At 53.0% G+C, this 25,750-nt stretch overlaps 3 pseudogenes across 2 annotated transcripts in view; 1 reads left to right on the forward strand and 2 right to left on the reverse strand.

Moving 5' to 3' along the window:
- LOC100424995 (beta-glucuronidase-like) overlaps positions 1-25,750 on the reverse strand; it is a 433,296-nt pseudogene that overhangs the window by 137,759 nt on the left and 269,787 nt on the right. The gene's annotated exons all lie outside the window — the stretch shown is intronic.
- LOC106995581 (phosphatidylinositol 3,4,5-trisphosphate 3-phosphatase and dual-specificity protein phosphatase PTEN pseudogene) overlaps positions 1-25,750 on the forward strand; it is a 176,427-nt pseudogene that overhangs the window by 59,443 nt on the left and 91,234 nt on the right. The window lies entirely within an intron of this gene.
- On the reverse strand, positions 848-11,760 carry LOC107000592 (ral-GDS-related protein-like; annotated as a pseudogene).

Below are 25,750 nucleotides of genomic sequence, written 5' to 3' on the forward strand. Positions count from 1 at the left end.
TACATGGTTCAGACCCTGAAATGTTGACTTCTTTGGCTTGTTTTTTCTCTGATATAACACACTGGGCATTGTGTTCAAATTAAGTCGTGGGACATCCTTTTAGATTCTGGGTTCAAATGATTCTCTCCTTCCTTAATATTCACTTAGAGGAGAGGTGTCAGAAAGTCTGGGAAGATCCATAGTGGAAAAAGTTTATCTGTATTTCATGGAGACTGATGGCCAGCTCTCTTCTGCCCAGGACTTCTGGAGAAGGCCAGCCCTACCGATTGCTGAAATACCTCCCATCTCCAGCCCTTCAGTAAACATATAAGTCATTCATTAAATATTTAAACTTCAAGAAGATAGAGTATCCCAGTGAAACTCGAATTTAACTAGAATTTAAATTTGAGAGTTGCTGGTCAGTAGAACAAGTGTGGTAGATTGGGTAACATGCTCTGATTTTTAAGGGTTTTGCTTTGTTGTTTTTTTGTTTTGTTTTGTTTTCCTTAAACAGGGTTAACACTAATTAATTAGAACAAAGAAGGAAAACATTAAATGGTTGGCATGTGTAGCATAAATGCTGTTGCATGACTTGTTCAGCCGTAGCCTCAATTTGACATACTGGACTATGAATCCTGAAGACTGGTATACAGTTACTGCACCGCGGTTATTTTTCTCATTCCAACAACTATAGAACATTTTGAATAGTGTTTTAAAATTTTATTTTAATGAAAGTTAAGAAAAAAACCCTTACTTATACACTAAAGAAACTAAACATAAAATGGTCTCCCGCCTGCCTGGCAATAGTCCCACGGCCTGATCCTGGCCAGCAGGAGCAGCTGGTGTTACGCGAAGAGCAGGGGCCAGATGCAGCTGAGCTGCCAGCCACCTAGATGTGGTTCCCTGGTGTCACGGTCTAGGTGAAGGATGGTGCAGAGCCAGTGTTCTGACCAGCATCCCGGTGGGGTCCCAGCCACTGGAAGATGTTACTGGCCTACTGTGATTTGGGCTCCAGCTGGCAGGACAGCTTGTACCTGCAGGACAGTGAGGCAGCTGTGAGGCCACCATGAGCCACACATCAGGTCCCCTCTCAGTGCCTGCCCAGCTGGAATCCTGGGTCCCCAGCGGTACCCATGCAACAGGGCTTGATGCTGGCCGTGGAGTCATGGCCATAGGCTCTCTGCAGCTTGCCACAGGGAGAGCCTCCTCTAGGCCAGGTGGGGTGGCTGACACCTGTAATGTCAGTACTTTGGGAGACTGAGGTGCATGGATTAATTGAGGCCATGAGTTTGAGACCAGCCTGGACAACATCGTGAAACCCCATCTGTACCAGAACAACAACAGCAGAACAACAGGACATGGTGTCTGTACATGCTGTACCACGTCCTGGGACATGGTGTACCGCAGTAGTCCCAGCTGCTTGAGAGGCTGAGGAAGGGCTTGAGCCCAGAAGGCAGACGTTGCAGTGAGCAGAGATGGTCACACTGCAGTGCAGCCTGGGTGACAGAGCCAGACCATGCTGGGAAAAAAAAAAAAAAATGGAGAGCCTTCCGCCACCCTCTGCCCGTCCGCTAGGCCCTCACCTCTCCTTGTCACTGAGCTGCTCCATTCTTGGGAAATAGGTGACAAATTTCTCAAGAGGCCGAAGCCTGTAATTCATGGCAGCCACTTGGAGCAGCTGCATTTCCTGCAGAACTCGGACCTCCTAGAGACAGAGGAGAGGTTGCTGACAGGGCCTGGGTGGAAGATACTGAGAGCACCTTTGGTAGGCAGGGAAAAGGGGCTGATCCCTCGGGCAGTTTTCTGAGGGGGCCCCATGCAGCCCCCAGCCTGTTCTCAGAGTTGAATGTAAAAAGCCCCTCCTGCAGGAACTGGTCTTTGATTCCATTCCATTTCCCGCTTTCTCCACTGGGCTAGGTCTCCTCCTCCTGTGTGTGTCAAACCCCCCAGTAAACCTAAGATGTAGAGGATGGAGCCAGGGATTGTCGTGTCCAGGGTGGACTATGACGTCCACATCCCCACCCTCATCCAACGTGAGTGCCCCAGCTGCTCACCTTCCTCCTCTTGTTGCTGTTGCCCTGGAAGGCAGACAGAGTCCATCAGAAAGGTCCCTGGCCCACAACAGCCCCACTCCACCCCTTCCCATGCTACATTACTGCCAGGGCCACCAGAGTCAGGGGATGTGCACATGACAGTACTTGGATCTGCCCCAGGCTCCGGGCTCTAGAGCAGGGGCATAGGAGCTGAGGCTCAGGGACTTTCTGTCCCAACCCTGTGTGATAACAGACAGGGAAACTGAGATCTCTCATGGAAAGAAAGCGCTCAGTGACCCTGGAACTGCCTGCCCTTGGAGAGGCTCAATTTCACCGGCCTGTGACAAGACTACTCTAGGGAAAGGCTAAGTCCAGCTCAGCCCACACCTCAGCAGCTTTGCAGTCAGGCAGCTCTGCAGCTTCACCACTCAGGGATAGGGACTGGTGACTGCCATGGAGCCTCTGTCAGTCAGAGGTAATGAGATGGGCCTGGCACCCCCACCCACAGGAGCAGCTGTGAGGCTCTCAGGAGAGGAGGTTTGGCAAGGGCTGAGATCTAAGGGCTCCGTCCAGGACCCTCTCCTCCCTCAGGATCCTGGTTCCCAACAGCCTGCCCCAGGCTCACTCACATCCAGATCGTCTGGGATGGCCGTATCCAATCTGTGTAACTCAGTCAGAAAATCCCCCAGGAAGGGGACCACTCCCTGTGCCAAGGAATGGTGGGAGGGGGGCGTTGTAGTGATGATGAGTATTGGCCGTCAGGTACCTGCCCAGGGTCCTGCCTCATAAAGTCCCACCAGCCCCTGTCTCCCGGAACTCCCCTCTTCAGGTCTCCCTGTTGGAGCAGCCAAAGACCCTCCACTGCCTTTCCCAATTCTCTACCTCCTCTATCCCACCTGACCCCCAAGTCTAGCAAGCACTCGTAGTTACCTCTATGGTGGGATTTTAACAATTCACAAGGGCATGTGGTCCCAGTCTTACCCTTCCCCACATCCACTCTGAGTCCAGCTTTCCCTGACCCTTGCTCTGGTCTCTCAAATGGAGGTTTTCCAGGCCCAATGTCCACAGGAGGACAGGACTGGAGAGTAAGTCCTTGCGGTCTTCACATGGAGGCCTCCAGCTGGCAGGGAAGGGAGCCCTGTCCTCTGATCCCCTGCGGCCTCTCCACGCCAAAGGCTCACTCACCTTATTCTGCCTCCGCAGCTTCATCTGGGCTCTCTGGGGGTTCCTCTCCTGGGTGGCCACCTTAAAGCTCCCCGCCTGCCAGGTGCCAGTGACGGAGACAGTGAGGCTCTCCTCTCTTCCCCCAGTTACACCCCAGCCACCCCACACTTGGATCTCTAGGAACTGGCATGAGTCACCTGGCACAGTGCTCATACCACTGGCCAGCTCCACACTCCCTGTGTGTGTCACCCACTCATGCAGCCGGGCCTCCCTGAGACTGTTTCCTCTTCTGTAAAGAGCAATGAAAACCACAGCTACCTCACAGGGCCTCCTGAGTACTGTTTCCTGTTGCCATTGTTCTCCCCCTCATCCCTCTGAGGAAGAACCAGGCATGAGCACCAGCAAATTATTTTCTTTTCTTGAACTTCATTTCCATCCTGTGAGGGCTGCACTACAGGCTCAGCATCCCTTCATTTTCCAGATGAGGAAACAGAGACCCAGAGTGGACAGTGACTCCCCAGGGACCCGAAAGAGAAGGCGCCTCCTCCCCATCCTGGAAGCTCTGTCCCGCTGCCTTCTCCCAATATCCCAGCACCACTACCCATCAGGGTCATGTTGTCTGGAGTCTCTGAGTGTCTCGGTCTCCAGCCAGGCACAGTCGTGATGGGAAAGGGACAGGGTATTTTAGGAGACCTGGTTAAGTGGCATCTGCCTATCCGAGCCGCACTGGAGTCTGTGCCACACAAACAGGGTTTGAGCTATGCCAAAGGTTTTGCCTCGCCAACGATCCCCCAGGGGAGTTCCGTGCACAGAACTCTCTTCCTCCACTCAGGAAGTGGCCTCCTGCGGTGCCATTTCTGACTGACATGGCGGGGTTTTCCAGAATCCTGGGTGAGGTGTCAAGTTGTCTTCCCGTTTGCATGGAATATTCTGAGATCTGGTCAGGGAGGATCCCCTAGGAATGCTTGAATCCCTGAGATACTTGTCATGAGCATGTGTCACTGCTAACTGGTGAGAATCCTGTGACATGACCATTTTCGGGTGTCTGCAAAGGGCAGAGTGGGGAGTCCCAGGAAACACACATCTATCCCGAGTATGCCCATTGGTACCCAAAGCTGGGCGGTCCACTGGACTCCCTGGCACATGAGCTTCCTCTGTTGTTGTTCCCCCTCTCCGCTAGTGTGGGCAGAGGCCACGGCCTTTGGAGATGCGCTGCAGACAGAAGCAGCAGCAGAGGCCTGGCTTCCTGAGGAATTGCTTTCTAGTTTGAGGAAGAAAGAAAGTCCCACCTACCATGACCACCCCCCAGCCTGGAGGAAGCTCCATGCCAGCAGCACTGACAAGCACGGAAACCAGAGCCCTGCTAATGCTGCAGCTCATCACCCCCGCTCCGCAGCCCAGCAGCCATTGCCACATCCCATTTCCAGGGCCTCCTGCCCCTGTGCCCCCACGTGCCTGTGGACCACACACCTCTCTTCCTATTGGCCCAAGGTAGGCGTGGAGGGAATTTTTCAAGTCCCCTTTTAGTAGATAAGTCAAAAGAAAATAACCACTCCACACCAGGTCCAATGCCCTTCCAAACTCAGTCTTTCCTCTGACCCTTAAACACTTCTGCATCTCCCAGACTCCACTGTACCTTGATCAGCAGGTCCCTCTTCACTGCAGTGTCTTTTTTGCAGAGTTGTTTTAGATGTTTTGTGCTTTTGCTATGGGCAGAGGAAAGAAAGAAAAGGAAATTTGGGAATAAGCGGAGAGATTTGTGAGTTCCAATCCAATCCCTTTTGTTTGAAAACCCAGAGAATCCCAACTTCATGGGTGAGAGTTTCCAGTAGGGTCCTCTGATAACAAGGGCTCCAGAGGACCAGGGTGGGACCCGTCATGCTCCTTCCCCGGCCCATCTCCACTTCACATGAGCCCCTGCGTGTTCACAGTTAGCTTCCAGCTGGACACAGTTCCACTGCTGGGTACAAACACCTGAAAGCCTCCAGTTGGCTCCAGTCTGTTCCTGATGGTTAAAAATCCTTAGTCCTGAGTTGGAAATCCTTGCTTAGTAGTCCAAGGCAGCTTAGTGACCACACCCACCAGGCCATCCCTGCCTCCAGTGTCCCTGGTCTCCAAGAACCTTTCAGAGTGGTTGAGGGCACATGGGGAGACCTATGGGTCCCTAGGTCAACCCTGGTGCTCCCGTGGAGGGAACCCTCCTCACCTGGACACTGCTGCCCACGTCTTGTGTAGCCGATGTATTGGTTTGCTGCACAGAGCAGAGACGATGGCGTGCACCGAGGAGAAGTTGTTGAGGCTTAGGCACTCCTGGAGAGGGAAGAGTGAGCTGTGAGGTCCACAGTTGGAGCCCGGCCCACTTAAGCCATAGCCTGCTGTGCTGAGATCTCCCTTCCTGGACAAAGCAGAGGCCCAGGGAGCCTCAGGAGGGCACTACTGGGGCCGAGTGAATGTCACTCATCTAGGAGGATTTTAGTTCAACCCAAGGAAGATCCCAGGTCAGAAGTGAGCAGCCACCACTGGGACATGGGAGTTGAGGTCTATGGCAAGAAGGGGCTAGGTGATGTCCAGGGCTGAAGCCAGACATACAGATGCCACTCCTGAAAGCCGATGGAGGAGAAGAGGCAGTTCCCCGTTTTTAAAGAGGAAATTCTCAGGCCCAACCATGGCTTACCCTGGCCACCTTGATCCAGTGCTCCACCACCCTGGCCCTGTCCTGGGCCCTCATGCCATGGTTCCCGAGGCAGGAGGTGGTGACGCAGTTGGTGAGCCTGTTGAAGTGTGCGATGGTCGCATGAACTGTGGGTGCCATGTGCTCATTCCCCTCCTTAGCTCGTTGACCCCAGATGGAGCCCAAGCATTCGTAGAGCTCCACCTTCTTGAACAGCTCCTTTGGGGGAGGAGGAGAGTGTCATGGACACAGCACACCCCAGCTCAGAGTCACCCACAGTCCCAGGCAGGGACTGAGCTCACAGTCATCCATGGTCTCTGACAGGAACCGATCTGGAGTTCAGAAAGCTTTAAAATGGGCTCCAGACAAGTGGGAGTCCCTGGGTTTGATTTTCTGCCCACTGAGGGCCCTGAGTGCATCATGGTCCAGAATCCAACAAGGGTGGGAAGAGAGAGTGACATTTTCTCCCAGGCCATCTGCATTCCAAGGAGTAGAAGGTGGCTCAGGCCTTCCCGTCCTGAGGCCTCGTCTTCCTCCCATCCCAGTCAGCCCTGTACTCCTTCTCTCCATACCGGTGCACTTTCCTTGTGGCAGCTGCAACTATGGGCTCTGTTTGGGTGTCTCCCATAGAATCGAGTATGCATCAGGCACCTAATAAGCGCTGAGGGTCATGAGGCTCCTAAGTGGCTGGGTGAGTGACCCATGGCCCTGCCTGCCCCTCATTGAACACCTGCCCTGTCCTGCTTTCTGTCCATCCCCTGTCATTCGGTCTGCACACTCTGTGGAGCTAGCACAGGCGACGTGCCATCTCTGCTGTCCATATGCAGACAGGGAAGGCTTGTGCGTGAGGAAACTCATCCAGATCCCATGTTTGGTAAGAAGTGGGGATGACATTCGACCCAGGGCATTGGCCACTCCTCGGGTAGAGGCTGGTCTGAGACAGCTAGTGCTAGAGGCACAGCCTGCAAAGCCCAGCTGCTCACCACATCCATGCAGGTCAGCTGCTCTGCCAGCAGCCTGGGAGGGAAGGTTGTGATGTCAGGCATCTCCTCAAGTTGGTTCTTCACAGTCCCAGAAGAGGGACTGGGGGACTCTGAGGCGGACTGTGGCTCCAGCAGTGTTGCTGGAGGGGACCCTTCCCCTGGTGCTGGTGCTGGTGCTGAATATAGATATCCTGGTGCACCCAGGGCTGCACCTGACTCTGGTTCCAGAGCAGGCCCCACGTCCGCCAGCAGTGGTGGTGCTGGCTCCAGGGCCGGCATTGTTAATGCGTGTTGCCCAGGAGGTGGAGCAGGATCTGGAAAAGGAGAAAAGGTCATGACACCAGTCACTTTTCACTGGGCTTTCCAAGCACAGAAATGACCGGATGAAATGTAAGGGAATTGTAACCCCACAACACCACCCCTGGAAAGTCTTCCAGACTGCAAGCCACCTCACCATCTGGCTTGGCCTCGTTGGGCTCCGGAAGCACCAACTGGCCTAGGACAAGTTCCTGATGGTCCTCCACGCCCAGTCCAGGCCAGGCAAAGTTCCTGAAGGCCAGCTTTATCCGGAAAGATGACCGTTGTGGGGGCTGATAGCAAACTGAAGAGTTTTCAAGGGGCCAGGTGAACAGAATGGAGGTGATGGTGCTGGTGATGGAGTAGACAGCTGAGTCAGAGGCCTGGCCTTCTCCCACATAACCCTCCAGGGCACACTTGCGTGGTTCTGGGTCCCTGGCATGTTGCTGCCTGTGTAGAGGACAGCCCCACCCTTCCCCAAGCCATCAGTGCTGTCCTGGAAGGGGCAGACCTGGCCACGCAGCAGGGCTGTACAGACCCTTGTGCGCCCCGGTGTCCCACTGACATTCTCTTCCCAAAGGCCCTGGAGCACAGCCCTGTGCACCTGGACACTCAAGACTGCAGCTCCAGGCTGATTTGTGAGCAGGTTTCTCATCAAGCTCCAGCTCTGGGTCCCCTGGTCCTGGGGTTAGGAGTGTAGGGGCAGATGTTGGCTGGAGGAGGACAGGTAGAGTTGGGAAGCCACGGCACGGGGCATGGGTCTCCCAGTGGCCAGCTGAGACCCTAGCCTCCCCTCTCCTTTGCAGGGCACCTAAGTCTCCATATACAGAACTCACAATTTACTTTTTGTGGGGGAAGTCTCCAGATGTCAGCCTTCTCGTGGGAATTACAAGAAGTATGAGCCCCAGGACTCCTTTAGTGTCTCCTCAGGCAGAGGCCACATCTTTTACCCCATGTTTTCTGGATGAAAAGTCTCTTTAGAACCCTAAATCCACCCAGTTTATACTTGTTGCTGGACTCCATCATTCTAGTCAGAATCTGGGAGGATGCCACCATACGTAGAAGAGGCCATGAGGGTTTCACCTCTAACATTGTGTAGATAGGACCTGTTTATTCTGTCTCCTGTGAGCACCTGACTCTCAGTAAGTCGAGGCCCAGGGATTGTCTTCTGATTTATGAAATTATGCCAAGTCACAAGAAGAACGATGCACAAATAAGGTGTTTTGTGTGTATGTGTTGAATGAGTGAGCCCCAACCATTGGAGAACCCCAGTGAGCCTCTCCAGATATCTGAGTGGACCTGTGGTTCCTCTTTCAGCACCAAGGGACCCCTCTTCTGTCTGTGTCAAGGAGAAAGACCAGCCAGAAGGAATCTCAGACATGTTTTACCAATACCATCACGGACTTGCTTTCTATGTGCTTTTCCAAACAGCAAAGGATATGGGCCATTGAGGCAGAATGCTGAGAGCTACTTCAGTGAGTGGGAAGAGAAAAGCAATAAACATGAATCACAGCACCCCCAGCAGATATCCAGAGTTTTAGACTCTAGGGACCCCTTTTTTTGCCGTGTCTTAGATCATTCAGTCCCTACAAGAACCCTGTGAGGTTCATCTTCTCACTGCTCCCTGTTCCAGAGGAGGCAACCGAGTCTCGGAGAGCTGCATCTTCAAGGCACAGCCAGTAGGGCACAGAGGCACTTCCGTGCCTTGGAGGGGATGGACACTCACCTTCTAACGAGTAGTTCCAAAAAGTGTGGCACGGTGATAAAGTCCCAGGAGGGGCCCAGGCAGGTGGCATAGGAGGAGATGGGTTTAGTTAGCAAGGCTGGAACCAGGGAGTCCAACAGCTTCTCCTCTGTGCCGGGCTGGAAAGTTGACATCCTGCAGATCTCATTTTCATACTAGGGGGACAAGGAGGGACATGGGAGTCAGTGGTAACACCATGAGCCACCAGAGGATCGCGATCTGGAAGTCACACCAAGAAGCACCAACCCTTCAGGGACTTGTGCATGTGGTGCCCATGGTGAAAAGGGTTCTAGGCTTTCAAAGTAAAATTGCATGTGAGGATGGAGAATTGATAAAATGATTCACTCCTTCAAGGCATTGTCATGGTGTTTGTCATCTGTGGGGCAATGGCACCTTGTGTATCAGCAGCCTGCATGAAGAGCATCATCCCTGCAATCCTCACAAATCATCCTCATGATAGAGAAGAGACATGGGCTTTTGGATGTCACATGGCTGCTGAGCAGCACCTGGGTCAGAAGTGAGCACCTTCCACAGGGAGGACTGGATGAAATTCCCTGTAGGCCACCTGAGGCTCCACTTCTGATATGGAGGGGAAGGGCCTGGGGAGGTCTCGTCCCCTCCTCATTTTAGCAACAGCACACAGGACAAGATGCTCTAGAAGAACCCTTTGTCTTAAAGGGATTTGATTGTTTTTGTTCCTTTAACATGAACATGTTGCCATCCCAGCCCTGGGCAAGGGGAAAATGCCAGAAGACTCCAGGGTGGGAGGAAGCCCATCCCAAGGCCCAGGATCTGCCAGGCAACTCGGGGAAGAGAAAACGCGGGCAGATATGGAACCCGTGAAAGGTTACACAAGTGTACGTTTGAAAGTGGAAATGAAACAACGTGATTTTCTCTGCCACACAGACAGCAGATTGGCAAAAAGTTAAAAGCATGTTAGTATTCAGGGGAGGCTGTGTTCAGAGAAGCAGCTACCTTCAGAGGCTGAGACTGCTGGTGACCGTGTGAGCAGCTGGAGCCCTTTTGGAAAGTCAGCTGGCTAGAGCTGTTGAAACTTGCTATCTGCACATCCTTTCACCCAGATTTCCCTTTCCCGGGTGTCTGTCTTCCTCAGGGTATTTGTATATTTTATGGGTTGAATTGTGTCCCCTCCCCAAAATGTAACCGTTTCTATTCTCAACCCCAGAGACTCAGAATGTAACTGTGTCTGGACCCAGAGTTCTCCAAGAGGTAATTCAAGTGAAGTGAGTTCATTAGGGTGGCCCCTAAGTTAATATGCCTGGGGTTCTTACAAGGAGAGGTGGTGAGTGCACAGAGAAGTTGAAGAGAAGACCCTGTGCTGACCGAGATAGAAGTCAGCCATCTCCAAGGCAAGGAGAGAGGCCCAGAGAAACCACCCCAGGCTGACAGCTTGATGTTGGGCTTCCAGTCTCCAGAATTGTGAGGAACCAGATTTCTGGAGTTAAGCCCTTCAGTCAGCGTGCCATGTTATTGCAGCCCCGGGAAACTGCTCCAGCCTATTAGGACACACATAGGATTATGCTGCCTGTAGAAAAGTCTTTCTAAAATTCCCTAGAAAGGGAATTTTATCACTACAGGCTCCGCCGGCACTGAGAGGCTGACCCACTGTGGAGCATGGCCTCCCTTAAGCAATATTACAGTGAGATGCGAGGGTACAGCTCCTGCCTGATGGGGAGGCAAGGATGAGTTCTGTGAGATGACGCTTTAAAGCCAAATGCATAGAGTAGCTTCACCTTCTTTTGTTGTAATCAATGTCCACCCCCACCTTGTTTGTGTAAAAGTTTTGGATTTTAAGTCCTGGAGGAGGTCTGGCAGGGCAGTGGAGATACCTGTTGCCGGAGATACACTTACGGTGGGGAGTTAAAATGATAACTGTGTGAGTATGTTGCTATAATTTTACCATTATACTCAATTCTTGTGGCAACATGCTGAGATACTCCTGGCTTAGCGTAAAGTGAAAACAGATTTTCTCTGATCTTCCTCTGATAGATGAAAGGGATTTTGCCTATAACCCAGTTGTCACTGGGGACTAATGGCAGCCAGATTCCTTTGGAAGAGAACGCTGGGCCACTCAAGTGGGAAATCCCTAGGACAGAGCTTAGGGAGTCCCCATATTCATGTCTGAGTCCTGGGCCCACCCTGGTTTTCTGGAGTCCCTGTCTGTGGAGACCCTTCTGTACCCAATCTCACCCCAGACCAGCCCTGGCCGTGGTTGGTGGCGATGGGCCCCTGCCCTTCTTTGAAGAAGTTGGAGAAATGGAATCCATCCAACAGCTCCTGCTTGATCTGCTGTGTGGAGCTCTGCAAAGAGAGGGCCCGAGAGCCGGGCCAAGAGGTGTCAGTGGCCTGCCTGGCTGACCCCACAGTGGCACACCCCCATTAGAACTCCTTCCTGGTGTCCCCATCCCCAACAGGATTTGGCACATAGGAGCATCTGCATAGACCTCCAGCCAGAGAAGGTTGAGGTCTCCGGCAGATGAATTGGGATTCACATCTGAGTGGCAAACTGTGTCCTCCACCCTGAACTTCCCATCCTGCCAGGCATGGTCTGGGCGGTGAACCTGACATACCTACCAGGCTCCAAACACCTGACAACCTACCTGCTCCTGTCCAGGGAGGGCCCCTCATCTCCTGTTTCCCCCAAACATATGGGGAGGGACTCGGTGCTGCCCTGATGGGCACAGCTGAGACCTGGCCTGGACGGGCCTGCCCTGGGCCCTGTGTTACCTGTGGGTGCCTTCTGGCAAAGGGCCAGAGGCGTCGAGGGTGAGGGTTGAACCAATGTCTATATTCTCGAGAAAGACTCTCATTTTGGCCTCTTCTGCGACGAGGAGGTCGGCAGCACGTCGGGACATAGCAGGAGAACATGTTGTTCTCCGCAGTGTCGCCTACCAAATGAACTGGAAATGGGGCTGTGTGTATAATATGGGTGCCTAGTTACCAGAATTCTGTGTTCTACTGGGGGTCTGTTAGCAAGGAAGTGAGGTCACATCTTGTAAGTTCCATCCTGTAAGCGCCTTCTTTCCATAAGACCTGCTCAAAGGCCCCTCTGGGCTTCTGGCCGCTCGCCCTCCCCTGTCAACTCCTTAACTGTTCACCATTATGCAAAAGTGTGCCCCTTCAGCACCTTGGGAAGACCTGGATGTAACCGGGGTCCCAGGTTTGAGGAGCCAGTGCTGGGTCAAACAGTCTTTATCTTAGCAGTTGTGAGACCCTAGAGAACTCCTTTGGTGTTTTGGGCTCTCCCTACCTTGCACAATGGGAGTTATGCTAGCATCATAACCCTTCCTGGGGAACTCCTGAGGTGTGTTTGAGATAAATCTTAAAAAACTGATGGTGTGGTGGTCCCTGTAGATACTGCACATACTTCGAGATGGAAGAACTACAAGAAGGGGTGAGAGGTAGCATGGAATACAACTCCAGTGGGCCTGGAGTCTATAGTGTGATCTCAGGAAAAGGTACTTTTGCTCTGGGCCTCGTCTTTCATACTGCACTAGTAGAGGTTGAGATTAAATAAAATTCAGACATCCACCTGCTCTGACATTGCACCTTCCAGTGCCTTCCCATTTTATTTAGACCCAGACCCTGTGCCTCATCTCAGCCTTGGGTGGGCAGCATCCACAAAGACAGCACTGAGGGGTTAGTGATTCCCTCCTGAATGATGGAATACGACACAGATGGTGGAATAGCACTTCTGGGTCAGTTCAGTGTATTAGAGCAAAGAGCCATAGCCTGGGGAGGTCATCAAAAACAGAATTGTATTTCTCCCAGTTCTGGAGGTTGGAATTGGAGATGAGGGTACCAGCTTGGTAGGGCCTTAGTGAGGACATTTCTGCCCCATTCACTGAGCTTTTACAGGTGCTGTCTTTTCCTTGGAGGATGGCTCAATGTTAGGAGCATGGGTGGACCTCCCTTCAAGGCCCCGCTCCCACTTGTTGCTTGGTGGTCGTGAGGAAGTCGTAGAACATCCCTGTTCCCGTTTTCTCCTCTGAGAAATGGCATTAGTGAGAATTGCTTCCATCTTAAACAGAGAATAAAGAATGGAAAGAAGTTAACTTAGTGCCATTGGGCAGAGAGTGAGAGCCCAGCAAACCAGAGAGATCAGCTTGCCGACATCAGTGGTGAGGAGTGCGGAGAGTGGGTGAGGCTGGGGCAGGAAGCAGGCCAGCCTGCCAGAGCCCAGGAACAGGTGAAGGGCAAGAGTGAGCTCCTGACCCTGAATTCTCAGGGGACACAGGCATGCAGGGACTGTGGGGAGCACAATCATCAGGGCTGCTCTCATTCCCCTGGTTCCCTCCATATCCGACGTGGTCCCAGGTCCCCTTCTCCCTGTATTTCCTCTCTGCCCTGCTTTCCTCCTGGCTGCCCTCCTAGGACTCATTTTTGGCCCTGGTCAGGTGGAGTCTTGAGTTAACTGTACACCTATTAATAACTCCTCTGACGTTCAACGCGCCGTTTATTGAGACCTCTGAGCTTATTCAGAGACCTCCTGCTGCTGGGACCTGAGAGGGGGCCAGAGGGAGCTGACAGTGCAGTGGCAGTTTTCCCTGGGGTGCCGCTACAGGGCCCACTGGCAGGTATCTGCCGAACTCGAGCGTTGTTTTGGGTCTCTGGGGTTCTGAGGTGTGATTTCCCCTCTGAAGATCGGCTGAGCCCCCAGTGGGTGCCTTAGTCTCAAAAATGGGTCCCCCCGAGCTGGGAGCTGTGCTCTACCCTCAGTTTCCTAGGACGTTTCACACCTCACCCTGCCCATTTTGGCTCCCGAAACCCAAAGAGAGGGTCTGTAGTAATTGCTAGGTACGAAAAGGCTACCGAGAAGTCATGGGAAGTGTATTTACATAACGCAGTGGTTTTCAGCCATTACTATACGTTTGCCTCAGCAAAGGCGAAATTTAAAAATGTTAATACTCTGAGTCACCCCACAGAGATTTGCATTTATTTGATGGGGCTGGAGACAGGTATCTTTGGTTTTGTTTTGTTTTTTCCCTTTTGAAATGGGAACTTGCAATGTTTCTCAGACTGTAGCACAGTGGCCCGATCTTGGGCATTGTAGCCTTGATCTGCCAGGCTGAAGGAATCCTCCCTTCTCAGCCTCTCACGTAGCTGGGACTATGGGCATGCACCACCATTCCATGCTACTTTTTGTGTATTTTGTAGAGGTTTGGTCTCACCGTTCCACCCAGGCTGGTCTTAAAAGTCCTACCCTCAGGCTGTCATCCTGCCTCAGCCTCCCACAATGCTGAATGTATAGTTCTGAGCCACAGTGTCTGGCCCTGTTTCTTTTAAGAGTTCCCTTAGTGTTTCTAATGAACATTGAAACAAAAAAGATTTTGTTTGCAGAGGGCTCGTGGAACACTACTGAGGCTGCATCTTCTTCACAGCCAACAGATTGTTTCCTGAAGTGTCTGCTTAGCAGTGCACAGGCTATTTATATCCTGGGTTTGGGGGAGTTGTTGGGTTTGGGGGCTGACTGGGGCATGAGTGTTGGCTGTGGGATCTGTCATAACCTAGTCCTATTGGACACCCAGTCTAGGATCCTCCTTCCCAGACCACCATCCTGTCTCTCACTACTCCTGTGGCAGGAGAACAAAGGTCATGACCCCATGGTCAGAGACATCCAGAATAGGAATGAAGTTGAATGAGTCATGTGAGGAGGGGCGGGGCACAGCTGCTTCCTGGAAGGGTGTTGGGAAGTATTGGTCCATCAGCTATCACTTCCACCTGTACCTGTTGAATCCCAGCGATCCTCACTTGGAGTCTGGGTCTCAGAAGGGTGTGGCACCTGGGTTCTTGGCTGGCTGAGCTGGTGCTTTTGCAGCCATTTTGGGGCTCTGGTATGTGAGACCTGAGTTGCTTCAGGAAACCTTTGCCCCTCAGACTTCCTCCTGCTTAAGAGCAGAGCCTTTGTGTGGAGATCTGGCTGGCCTCTTCAGCGTCCAGCCTGTCCTGTCCTGTTATGTCTGGGTTTGAGGTTGTGTGGAGGGACCTCTTCCCATAGAGGAGGCAAGGCCAGTCGTGTGGGTCAGAGCGAAGCATAGCAATTCCAGCTGACTGTGCCCGGCCTTTGACTGGAGGAGTCGGAGAATGACCAGGCCTGGGGAGCTGCCCTTCCTGGGAAACAGCATGTCTCCTCCCCTATTGTGGAGTTTCTGGATGTGACCCAGAGTGTGCTAGGCCTCCATCCATTCAGTGAAGATTGCTGGCCACTGTGGATACTGTGGAGAGGAGGCAGCAGTAGCAGCCGGCCTGCAGAGTGGGATGCAGTGCTGGAGGGCTTGAGGAGGAGGTGGCATTGTGATTGGTGTCTGAAGAATGCCTCCATGACAATGCAGTCAGTGCAATGTCCCAAATTCTAGGAGGGAGCAAGAGGAAAGGATGGCTCATATCCAGCTGCTGCACTCAAAAAAAAAAAAAAAAAAAAAAGAGAGAGGAAAGAACTGGCACCATCAATGTAGGACAAGGGTGGCCTCTGAAGTGTTTTTTTTTTTGTTTTTTTTTTTTTTTTTTTTGCAGTTGGGGAGCGGTGTGCTCAGATTTGCATGTGGATTGCCAGGGCTGTAGTAGGGAAACAGCAGTGGGGCTGGGACCTATGATTGGGAGTCTCCAGGTGAGAGAGTGGCCCGTGGGGACTGGGGGTCAGATAAGGCTGTGAGAGCGGTATAGAGGCAGGAGCAGTTGGACAGGACCAGTCAGGATGCAGGGCGCAGACTCATCAGCGAGAGCATTCCTGAGCCCAGCATCCAAGAAGTGAGGGAGGTCGGGAAGGTGCTGCTACGAGGTGGAAAGAGGTCCCCAAAATCCAGATGAGAGTGATGAGAGCATGGCATGCATGGAAAGTGCTGGGCAGTTTTGGCATCCGTGAAGTCACAGGGGGCTGTGTGTGAACAGGTGTGTTTGGGCATCCAGGGAGGCCTTGAGACAACAGCGGGTTGGCTTTCCTGGAGACCAGGCTGTGGGATAGTGTCGGAGCTGAGGCATGGACAGTCTCCTTCCACCCTCAACCTCTCCTTGGAGCTTTGAGACACTGCAGATAATTAGCAGGTGATGTGATAAATTCTACCTGTGGAGGGTGCCTTGGGCAGGGAGGACAGGGCGCATAGGAGGGTCGCCCTTTGGCCCCCTGCTCTGAGCTGCTCATCAGGAAAGGAGAGAAGCTCCTACAGCCTGGTGTCAGAGCCTGGTGAGACCCTGTGAGGCCTCGAAAGTAGCAGATGCCTCCTACAGTCTGCGCGTGGCCATCTCAGGGAATCCACCCAGCAACTGTTCTAGTCATCCCTGCTCTTCAGGTAGGAAACTGAGGCCAGGAAGGGAAAGGCTGCTGCGATACCCACACTGTCAGTGGCTGGGGTTGATTTTGAACCCAGAGACTCTAGGGCCCATGCCTCTGCCATCCTGCCTCTGGGTTTGATAGTTAGACTTGATCCACCAAGTGCCAGGCCAGCCCTGTGGCTGGGTGCTCCCAGGCATTCACAAGCTGACAGTTCTGAAGGACCCACGCGCTTGGCCGTGCTCCAGCCCGTGTCGTCACATGAAAGGTGGGTGCTGGAATAATAAATGCTGCAAATGGCACTGGGGGTGTTGGCCAGGCTCTGGGGGCACAGGAGCTCTGTCCATGCCCACAGTTGGCCTGTGCTGACCTCCCTCCATCACAACTGAGTGGCACCAGCCCTTTCATTGAGCTGAAGTCTTCCTTCCATCCCTTCAGTGTGGTCTTTGTGGCTCAGAGAGGCTGTGGCCAGGTAAAGGATCTGGGGTGGCTCCTGCTTCTCTGCTCTGTGGCCTTAGACAGTGGGCAGGATCTGAGGCCAGGCCCACCTGCAGCAGGTGTTACAAAGAGGCAAATTGGCGCTTAATGTTTGGAAGAACTTGCCAACCAACTATAGTCCCGCTGTCCTTCGAGGTAGTGAGCTCCCCATTGGGGATGCTATGTAAGCCGACCTTTCTGGGATGCTGGAAGATCAGAGACCAAACACTTGGGATTCTGTGATCCTCATATTGACTCAAATGCTATGATGGTTGGATTTGAAGTCAGTTCTATTTAGCCAGTTTACCAAGTATCTCCTTGGTGCAGGACAGCAGGGGAAACAAAATGTCCTGGATAATATTGGGTTTCGGGCTCCCAGGGGGCCCTGAGATGTTGTTCCAGTAGTTCTGGAGTATGGGCCAGGCGAGGCTTGCATCTGGACCTATCCGCATTGCTCACTCATTGTGTGCCTCATAACTGCAGTTCGGGATGTCACGCCCCCATACGCCCCCCCCACCCTTCCCTACCATGGCCATCACCATGGCCCACTGAGGTCCCAAGGCTTTCTGGTTGATTCCTGATAGTCAGTGTGGTCAGTTTTCTGAGCCTGACAGTGGGGTGTGGCTTCAATGAGATGCCAGTTTCAGGAAGTGGTTTGCACAGCCTTCCTGGTATCATGGGTCACTGTCTTGCTGAGTGGCTTTGGGCAGGTCCCTTCCCATCTCAGGCTGCAGGTTCCTATGCCTGGAGCTCCCTTCTTGCCCCACCACTGCCTTGTTTTCCCAGATACAGAGCTGGGGCAGATCCCAGCCCATTGAAACAGACAGGGCTTTGGAGGCCACAGTGGGCTCATTTCTCAGAGGGGCCGTGTGGCTGGATGCTGAGCCGGGCACTGGACTGGCCCCTTGAGCCTCCTGTCTGGGCAAGGCCCCCGAGGCACCGTGGGCTGCTGGTGCCAGTACACAGTGGTGATAAGGAGGTGAAAGTCACTGGGATGGTGGGGCGGCACCCCCCAGACTGTATTGGCAGCTGCCCCTGGCTGGAGGCCAACTTGGCCCTGGAGCACTCCTCAAGGAACAAGGACACAAGAGAGCCAGCTCAGCCAGCCTCCACCTAGTGCCCCAATCAGCGCTCCCTTCTTCCTATAATGCCTACCTTCTGCCCGGCTCCTGGAACTGGCCAAGGCGCTAATGGACACCCACCAAAGTCTTAATGAGTGAGCCAGGGTTAGTGGGTTGTTGGGCCCGGTGACACATTCACCAGCCTCCTAGGGCTCTCAAAGTCCAGACTGGCTTGGCCTTGAAGGTCTTAGCTCAGCCACCTCCTTTTCTAGCCTTGACACCTTGGGGCTCAGGAAGGGCCTAGGGTGGTCAAGAAGTCCCCTGTAGCCCTCACTCCTGGAAAAGGCTCCATTTCCTGGCCTTCAGGCTCAGGTCGTTCCTTCCACCTGGCAGGTCCTCCCCAAATCCAATCCCAGCTGGGGCTGGATTCCCAAGGCCCCTATTCTGGTGTCTGCCCCTTCCCTAGGGCCCTTCCCCTTGGGGTGACTATACTGTCTCATGCCCAGCTCTCTTGCCCAGGGCTCCTTGAGAGAAGAATCTGGAGGGGCCGGGATTTGATGGGAGAATGAATGATGGAATGAAAGAAGGAATTTAAGCATGTGCCTTGCTAAGAGTGACAATTCTGGCAGGTTGCTGACCATGTGTGGACCTCGATCTGAGGGCTGAGAGGCTTGGGCCTGCCAGCCCTGTGAGGGCACCTACCCCATCTCATTGAATGGGGCAGAGCAGGTAAGGGCGTGATGGATGGATGGGCCTCATCCCCCTGCTTCTACTGTCTGGGATCCTCCGTCAGCCTGTCTGCTCAGAACCCTGAAATTGGGGATTGAGGAAGGACCCTTCTGGATCATGTGACTCCCTTCAGTCCAGGTGAGGGGGGTCCTTGGAGTAACAGCTCCTAGAGCCCTGCCTGTAGCCCTGCAAGTTGGGGAGAGGGCCTGTTAGGAAAGGTATCTCTTGCCCTGGGGTCGTAGAGGTGATCTAGGCTCCTCAGACCTTGTGGGGTCTCAGATGTTTACATCTCCAACCCCTCCTGGCGTGGGCATCTCTGGCTGCACCCCAGCTCTGTGGCCCCATCTCCCAGGGAACCTTCAGTCTAATCTGACTTCCGCTGAAACCCGGCCTCATTCAGCTCCACCAAGGCCTTCAGAGCTCAGGTCTCTCATTCAGGGTTTGAGACCCCACCGGACTCAGACCTGCAGCTGTCCCAGATCACACAGCCCCAGGGATGGGACCAGGAGCCTGCCCTTGTCCCACCTACAGCAGTTCTTGTGCCTTTAAAGCCTCCCCTGCAGTGCCAGGTTACTGAGGGAAGCGGGGAGGAGAGGAACTGGGTCACAGCAGGGAATCTTAGCTTGGTTTTGATGTGCTGCTGGACGACCAGATCCAGAGTCCGGTGAGCCAGCGAGTGAGAACAGCTGGCTATGCCCAAGCGCTGTGTGACCCAGAGGAGCCACTCACCCTCTCTGAGCTGCTGGACATCATAGGTGGGGAAGCTCAGGCCAGGGGACTCCCGGGAGTGTCTGGAGGTCTGAGTTCCATTCTCAGCTGTGCCATATGCTTGCTGCGCTCTAGAGCAGCTCCTATTCCTCTCCGAGCCTTGGTTTATGCACCTGTGAAGTAGGAGTGAGTTGCACTTCGGGGTGAAGGGGGCAAGACTCCTGTGGGCTCATCCTTCAGAGGGATCCCACAGGTGGACAGAGCCCTGGGTTCTTTATCCGACTTCGTCTGGGCTGGGCGGGGGGGCCTCTGTTTCTTGGCTGATAAGTGGGTTTGAGTGAGGTATGCCTGTGGGTGAAGGAGGGCTGGGGGGAGTCACCTGACTTATTCGAAGAAGCCCTTGAGAGAGCCGTGGCTTCTTGGAATTAAGGGGGAAGAGTGAGCCGGGTGCATTGGTCGTGCGTGTAATCCCAGCACTTCAGGAGGCCAAGGCGGGGCGGATCAAGAGATCAAGTGGTCGAGACCATCCTGGTCAACATGGTGAAACCTCTTTTCTACTAAGAATACAAAAATCAGCTGAGTGTGGTGGTGCACGCCTGTAGTCCCAGCTAATCGGGAGGCTGAGGCAGGAGAATCGCCTGAACCCGGGAGGTAGAGGTTGCAGTGAGCCAGATTGCACAAGTACACTCCAGCCTGAGCAACAGAGCGAGACTCTGCCTAAAGAGAGAAAAAAAGAGGGGAAGAGTGCAGCATGAAGAAACAGGCCTGGGAGGATCTGGCAACCTTGAGTGTGGATGGGGGTAGTCAGCACTGGAGTAGAGCCAGAGCTGTGATGGGGTTGGGGTACTCTGTGTCCTTGGGCCATGCTTCTCCAGCTCCTGGGCTCTGTGTGTGGCTGTGGATTGGGGTGGGACAGGGCTGGTTGTGCGAGGGGTCATTGCCCAACACCAGGGAGCGCCTGCCACCTCTCAGCTCTCTGTAGGGATACATATAGTTCTTTCAACAGGTTTCCAGCAGGTAGGGGTTATTAAATCTTACTGAAGGGGTGTTTTTTCCAATTCTTAACTCTGCGCTGCAAGCGTAGACAGTGTGGGAGACAGATTCCAACTCCAGGTCTGGGTGGTAAGCATCCGGTCCAGGGGTGTAGACAGGCCTGGGGAAGCCCCAGAGATCTGTGCGTTCTCATACCCAGGGGTAGTGACTCCATGCTGGGGGCTGGGCTCACCCTCAGGTCTGAGACCTCCTGGGGCCAGCTGATCTCGGTAAATGCCTTTTGTCTAAGCTTCAGTTTCCTGCCTGTGAATGGGGTTGGGGCTATGCTCTGGTTTCAGCCTTGTGGCTCTGGGGTTGTGGTGACAAAGCCATCAAGCTGGGTTGAAGGATTAACCAGGAAACTTCAGACTGGCTGCCATGTCTACGTCTTCCTCCCTCTGCTGCATCATGGGAAGCTGCTCTGCTCAGCCTAGATTAGGCTCAGTTGTGTGTGTGCGCGCATGTGCTTGCACGTGTGTTGGAAGTGTGTGGTACTGACACCAGAGTCAGTGTCTCTGGGTGAGTGAGGCTTGCATATTTCTGGGGACTGGGAACTCACTACCTTATGTGCCCAGGGCAAGAGCTGTGGGGTCTGGAGAAGAATTCTAGGCCAACCCCTGCAGTCTTTCCTTGGGTGACATGGCTTCCCCAGATCCACTTCCCCCTGGTTCCCTCTCTGCATTCAGCCGGTAGAAGGCTGACTGGGACAGAATGCGACACACTCAGCATGCGAGGAAAAGCCTCCTTCATTCTGTAGGCCCTACCTCTGTTGACATGACCTTTGATAAAGTGCCTCCCCTCCTCTCTCCCCTGTCTGGAACCCGTAGCTGCTGCCAGGCTTCTTCTGTGCCCCATCGCAGGCAGCTCTCTGTCTCCCTACTTTCCCCAGCCCAGGGTTTTCCTTTTGGGGTCAGCTACAGGGGTCTGGACCATCCTTTGCCCACTCAGACATTCTTCCTGCCCACCTGCTGCTGAGAATCCTGCATGTCTCATATGCTCTCAGGCAGAGAGGAAACTGCTGAGCAGGCCAGGGCAGGGGACGGAGCCCTGTGACTCTCCACTTTAGACCCCTCCCAGCTGACTGCCATGGAGTGCAGCCACTTAGCAGAGCCAAATCCCCTGAGGTTCCTGTCAGCTGTCTAGCCTTCAGGGACAGGTCATGGGGCCTTGGTTCCTGCCCCGTCATTTTCCCAGTCACCCTGATGTTCAGGGGGAGGAACAGCCAGGGAAAGGGCTTGGTCATAGCACCTCCACCCTAGGGCTATTGAGGATCTCACAGTTGTGTGTCTGGTGGGTTCTGTCCAGAGCCCATTTGAGAACAGTGGGTGATAGGACAGGCCTGTGTGACCCAGGCAGGCAGCAATATTGGGTCAACCTTCGTGTCCCCTTCTGTCAGCTGGGGCAGCCTGGAAGGATGATTGTGGGGTAGGTGTTATGGGCGTGGAATAGACCTCAGGTGGAGGCTGCAGGGGCTCTCCAGCACTGTAGGCACAGCAGGCCCAGGAGCAGGGGAGGCAGCCATGACTCGTGGAGCCTCTGGCCCATATCCTTAGCAGATGAGGGCCACAGGGGAATAGAAGTGTCCAAGGTCCCCTGGGCTCGGCCCACGGCTGTTCCTGTCAGAGTTCTTGGTGGGCTGGTCAGGAACATGCAGTAGCTTGGGGCAGTTACCAAGTGGCCCAGCCTGCACTGCTGGGCTGTGTGAGTTTGGGCCAGCTCAGGCCCTCTCTTGGCCCTGCCTTTCTGGGCTGTTCAGGTGGTTCCTTGGGCCTGGGGTGCTAATGTTTCTGGATGGGCAGCAGAAGCAGTCTGTACTCAGGGCCCGAGGCCATGTTCCCAGAACACACCTTTGATATTCACAGCAGGGTGTGGTGAGGCCCCTTAGGCTGCGTTCCGGTCTGGTGCCAGGGACACCACTGCTCCACCATCTCCAGAGGCATCTCCCGGACACTGGCTGTGAGTTCAGATGTTCTGAACAGGAACAGGGAGAGGCAGAAGGGGACCCAGCCTGGGGCTCACTGGAGGGATCGTGGGCAGACAGTGCCCTTTGGAGGAAACTGAGGCTGGGAGTTGGGAACCCCATTCCCCAGCTCACAATACCTCCCTCCAGGGGCCCTCCCAGGGCTGCGTGAACTTTAGTCACCTGGTGACAGGCTGAGTTACCGTGCAGAGTCACCGTGCGCTTCCTTGCTCCTGTGATGTCAGCCTCCCCATCCTCCTGGCCAGGCTGGACCTCTGTGAGAGGCCTGCCTGTCCTGCACCCTATGTAGACACCTTCCACTGCCCCCAGGATTGCTGGGCACCCCCTGGCTGGCCTCTTGTCCCCTCTGGGACTAGGTAAGCTTATGGGTTCTCTGGCAGCTTCTGTTCCTTCCCTTCCTCTGCTCCTCCTCGGAGGTGCACATCCCCGGCGCTGGACAGCATGCACACATTCTGGGAGGCGGGAAGGAGACACTGGGCCTGTGTTTCTGAGGCCTGACTTTAGACTGTTCCCTGTTGGAGAGAGGCCAGGGAGTGTCTGAGGCTGGTCCTGACCCTGCTCCTTGCCCTGTGGATACAGCAGAGCCATGAAGAAGTTAGTGGTGCTGGGTCTGCTGGTCGTGGTCCTGGTGCTGGTCATTGTTGGCCTCTGTGTCTGGCTGCCCTCGGCCTCCAAGGAACCTTACAACCATGTGTACGCCAGGGCTGCCGTGGCTGCAGATGCCAAGCGCTGCTCGGAGTTTGGGAGGTGAGCAGGGCAGGGCATGGGGGCATGGGCCCTGGAAACAGGGCAAGCAGACCTGGGCAATACCTTTGCCCCTCTGAGACTCAGTTTCCCCACATGTAAGCAGGTTGCCTGGGCACGGGGTGCCCCATGTGCATAGAGCTACCTGTTCTTTGCTTGGACTCTCTCAGTAGCCTCTGGGTAGGGGACAGTGACCCCGATAGCAGGGTGTGGGTCTCCTAGAGCCCAATAGGGCCCTTTTTCCCAGTTCTAAAAGTCTCTGTGTCTTTGGATAAACTCCACTGTTTTGTTGTTTGGTTGTTATTTTTACATATTTGTCTTTTAATTTTTAGTTATTGATTTATTTTGAGATGGAGTCTGGTTCTTTCTCCCAGGCTGGAGTGCAGTGGCATGATCTCAGCTCACTGCAACCTCTACCTCCCAGGTTCAAGCGATTCCCCTGCCTCAGTCTCCCGAGTAGTTGGGACTAAGGTGTGTGCCACCACGTCTGGTTAACTTTTTTTTTTTTGTATTTTAGTAGAGACGGGGTGTCCTCATGTTGGCCAGGATGGTCTCAGTCTCCTGGGATCCACCCACCTGGGCCTCCCAAAGTGCTGGGATTACAGGCGTGAGCCACCGTGCCCGCCCACTGTTTGGTTTTTTGTTTGTTTTCTTTTTTTTTCTTTTTTTTTTTTTTTGAGACAGAATCTTGCTCTGTCACCCAGGCTAGAGTGCAGTGGCATGATCTCGGTCACTGCAGCCTCCGCCTCCCGAGTTCAAGTGATTCTCCTGTCTCAGCCTCCGAAGTAGCTCAGACTACAGGCACGCGCCACCATGGCCAGCTAATTTTTGTATTTTTAATAGAGACAGGGTTTCACCCTGTTTGCCAGGATGGTCTCGTCTCGATCTCCTGACCTTGTGATTTGCCCGCCTCAGCCTCCCAAAGTGCTACGATTATAGGCGTGAGCCACTGCGCCTGGCCTATACTTCTTAAATGTTTTGTCTGTAATAAGGCACATAAGCAGAGGGTATCCTGGGACTTTTTTTCTTATCTGGGACTTTTTTGTTTTTGTTTCTGTTTGTTTTGAGACAGAGTTCCGTTCCGTTGCCCAGGCTGGAATGCAATGGCATGATCTTGGCTTCCTGCAACCTTTGTCTCCCAGGCTCAAGTGATTTTTGTGCCTCAGCCACCCAAGTAGCTAGAATTACAAGTGTGTGCCGCCATGCCCAGCTAATTTTTGTGTTTTTTAGTAGAGACCGGGTTTTGCTACGTTGGCCAGGCTGGTCTTGAACTTCTGGCCTCAGATGATCCGCCTACCTCAGCCTCCCAAGGTGCTGGGATTACACACATGAACCACCTTGCCCAGCCTCATCTGGGACATTTTGGTATATGTATATTTTGGGTGATAATCAAATCAGGGTACTTAGCATAACTATTCCCTCATACAGGTATTATTTCTTTGTGGTAAGACCTCTCAAAATTGTTCCCTTCTAGCTTTTTCTGGAAAATACAAAACAACATTCTAACCAGAGTCACGCAGCTGTGGAAGGGGACTCTAGAATGTGTTCCTCCCAACTAACTGTAACTTTGTTTCCATCACCAATCCCTCCTATTTCTCCTGCTTCCCCAGCCTCAGGAGACCACTCCTGTTCTTTCTGCTTCTTGAAGGTTAATTTTTTGGATTCAATGTGAGTGAGGTCATGCAGTGTTTGTCTTTCTGTGCTTGGCTTATTTAACAGAATGTTTTCTAGGTTCATTAGTGTTGCCCTAAATGAAAATTGCATTATTTTTTATGGCCGGAGAATATATCATTGTATATATGTACTACATTTTCTTTATTCCTTCATCTGTGGATAAAGAGGTAGGTGGATTCCATCATCCTAGCTATTGTGAGTAGTGATGTAATAGACATGGAAAGACAGATGTCTGTTCAAAATCCTGGTTTGCTTTGACTCTATACCTAGTAGTGGGATGAATAGATCATATGGTATTGTACTTTCAGTTTTTTGAGAAATCTGCAACTGCTTTCCAGAGTGTATATAGTAATTGACCCTCCCATAAACACTTCTTTTTTTCTGGAAATTGGCACCAGCATTTGTGTTTGTATTTTTATTTGTCATATTCATGTGAATAAGTGAGATGCTTTCTGCGTATGGTTTTGATTTCGATTTTTTGCAGGATTAGTAATATTAACCACGTTTTCGTAAGGATAGAGTCAGTCTTCTGTCTTCTTTGGCTAAAAGTCTATTCAGCCTCTTTGCCCAATTTTGGATTGGTTACTCGTTTCTCTTTTGGTTAGTCTTTTTTTGCTAGTTACTAACGTTAGTAGCTTGTGCCTTTTGGAAAACAATGCCTTATCGGCTGTATGTTTCCCCAAACTTTTCTTCTCACCTTTAGGATGCTGTTCTTTTTTTCTGTTTTTTCTCTTCCCCCTTCCCCTGCACCAGACTCCGATGGAGTCTTGCTCTGTTACCCAGGCTAGAGTTGCAGTGGTGCGATCTTGGCTCACTGCAACCTCCACCTCCTGAGTTCAAGCAATTCTCCGGCCTCAGCCTCCTGAGTAGCTGGGATTACAGGTGTGTACAACCATGCCAGGCTAATTTTTGTATTTTTACTAGAGGCAGGGTTTCACCATGTTGGCCAGGCTGGTCTCAAACTCCTGACCTCGTGAACCCCCATGCCCGGTCTAGGATGCCTTCTCTTTGGATTCATTTGTTCTCTCCTGCACAGAGGCTCTAATGTTGTACTTAGTCTGTCATGTTTATATTTGCGTTTGTTGGCAGTGATTTCAGTGTCCCATCCAAAAAAAGTGATCGTTAAGCCATTTTATTGTCTGTGTGTATTTTCCCCGTATTTTTTCCTTTTCTTTTTGTTTTTCT

This window comes from Macaca mulatta, chromosome 10, assembly GCF_049350105.2.
Source record: "Macaca mulatta isolate MMU2019108-1 chromosome 10, T2T-MMU8v2.0, whole genome shotgun sequence".
Classification (NCBI taxonomy): Eukaryota; Metazoa; Chordata; class Mammalia; order Primates; family Cercopithecidae; genus Macaca; species Macaca mulatta.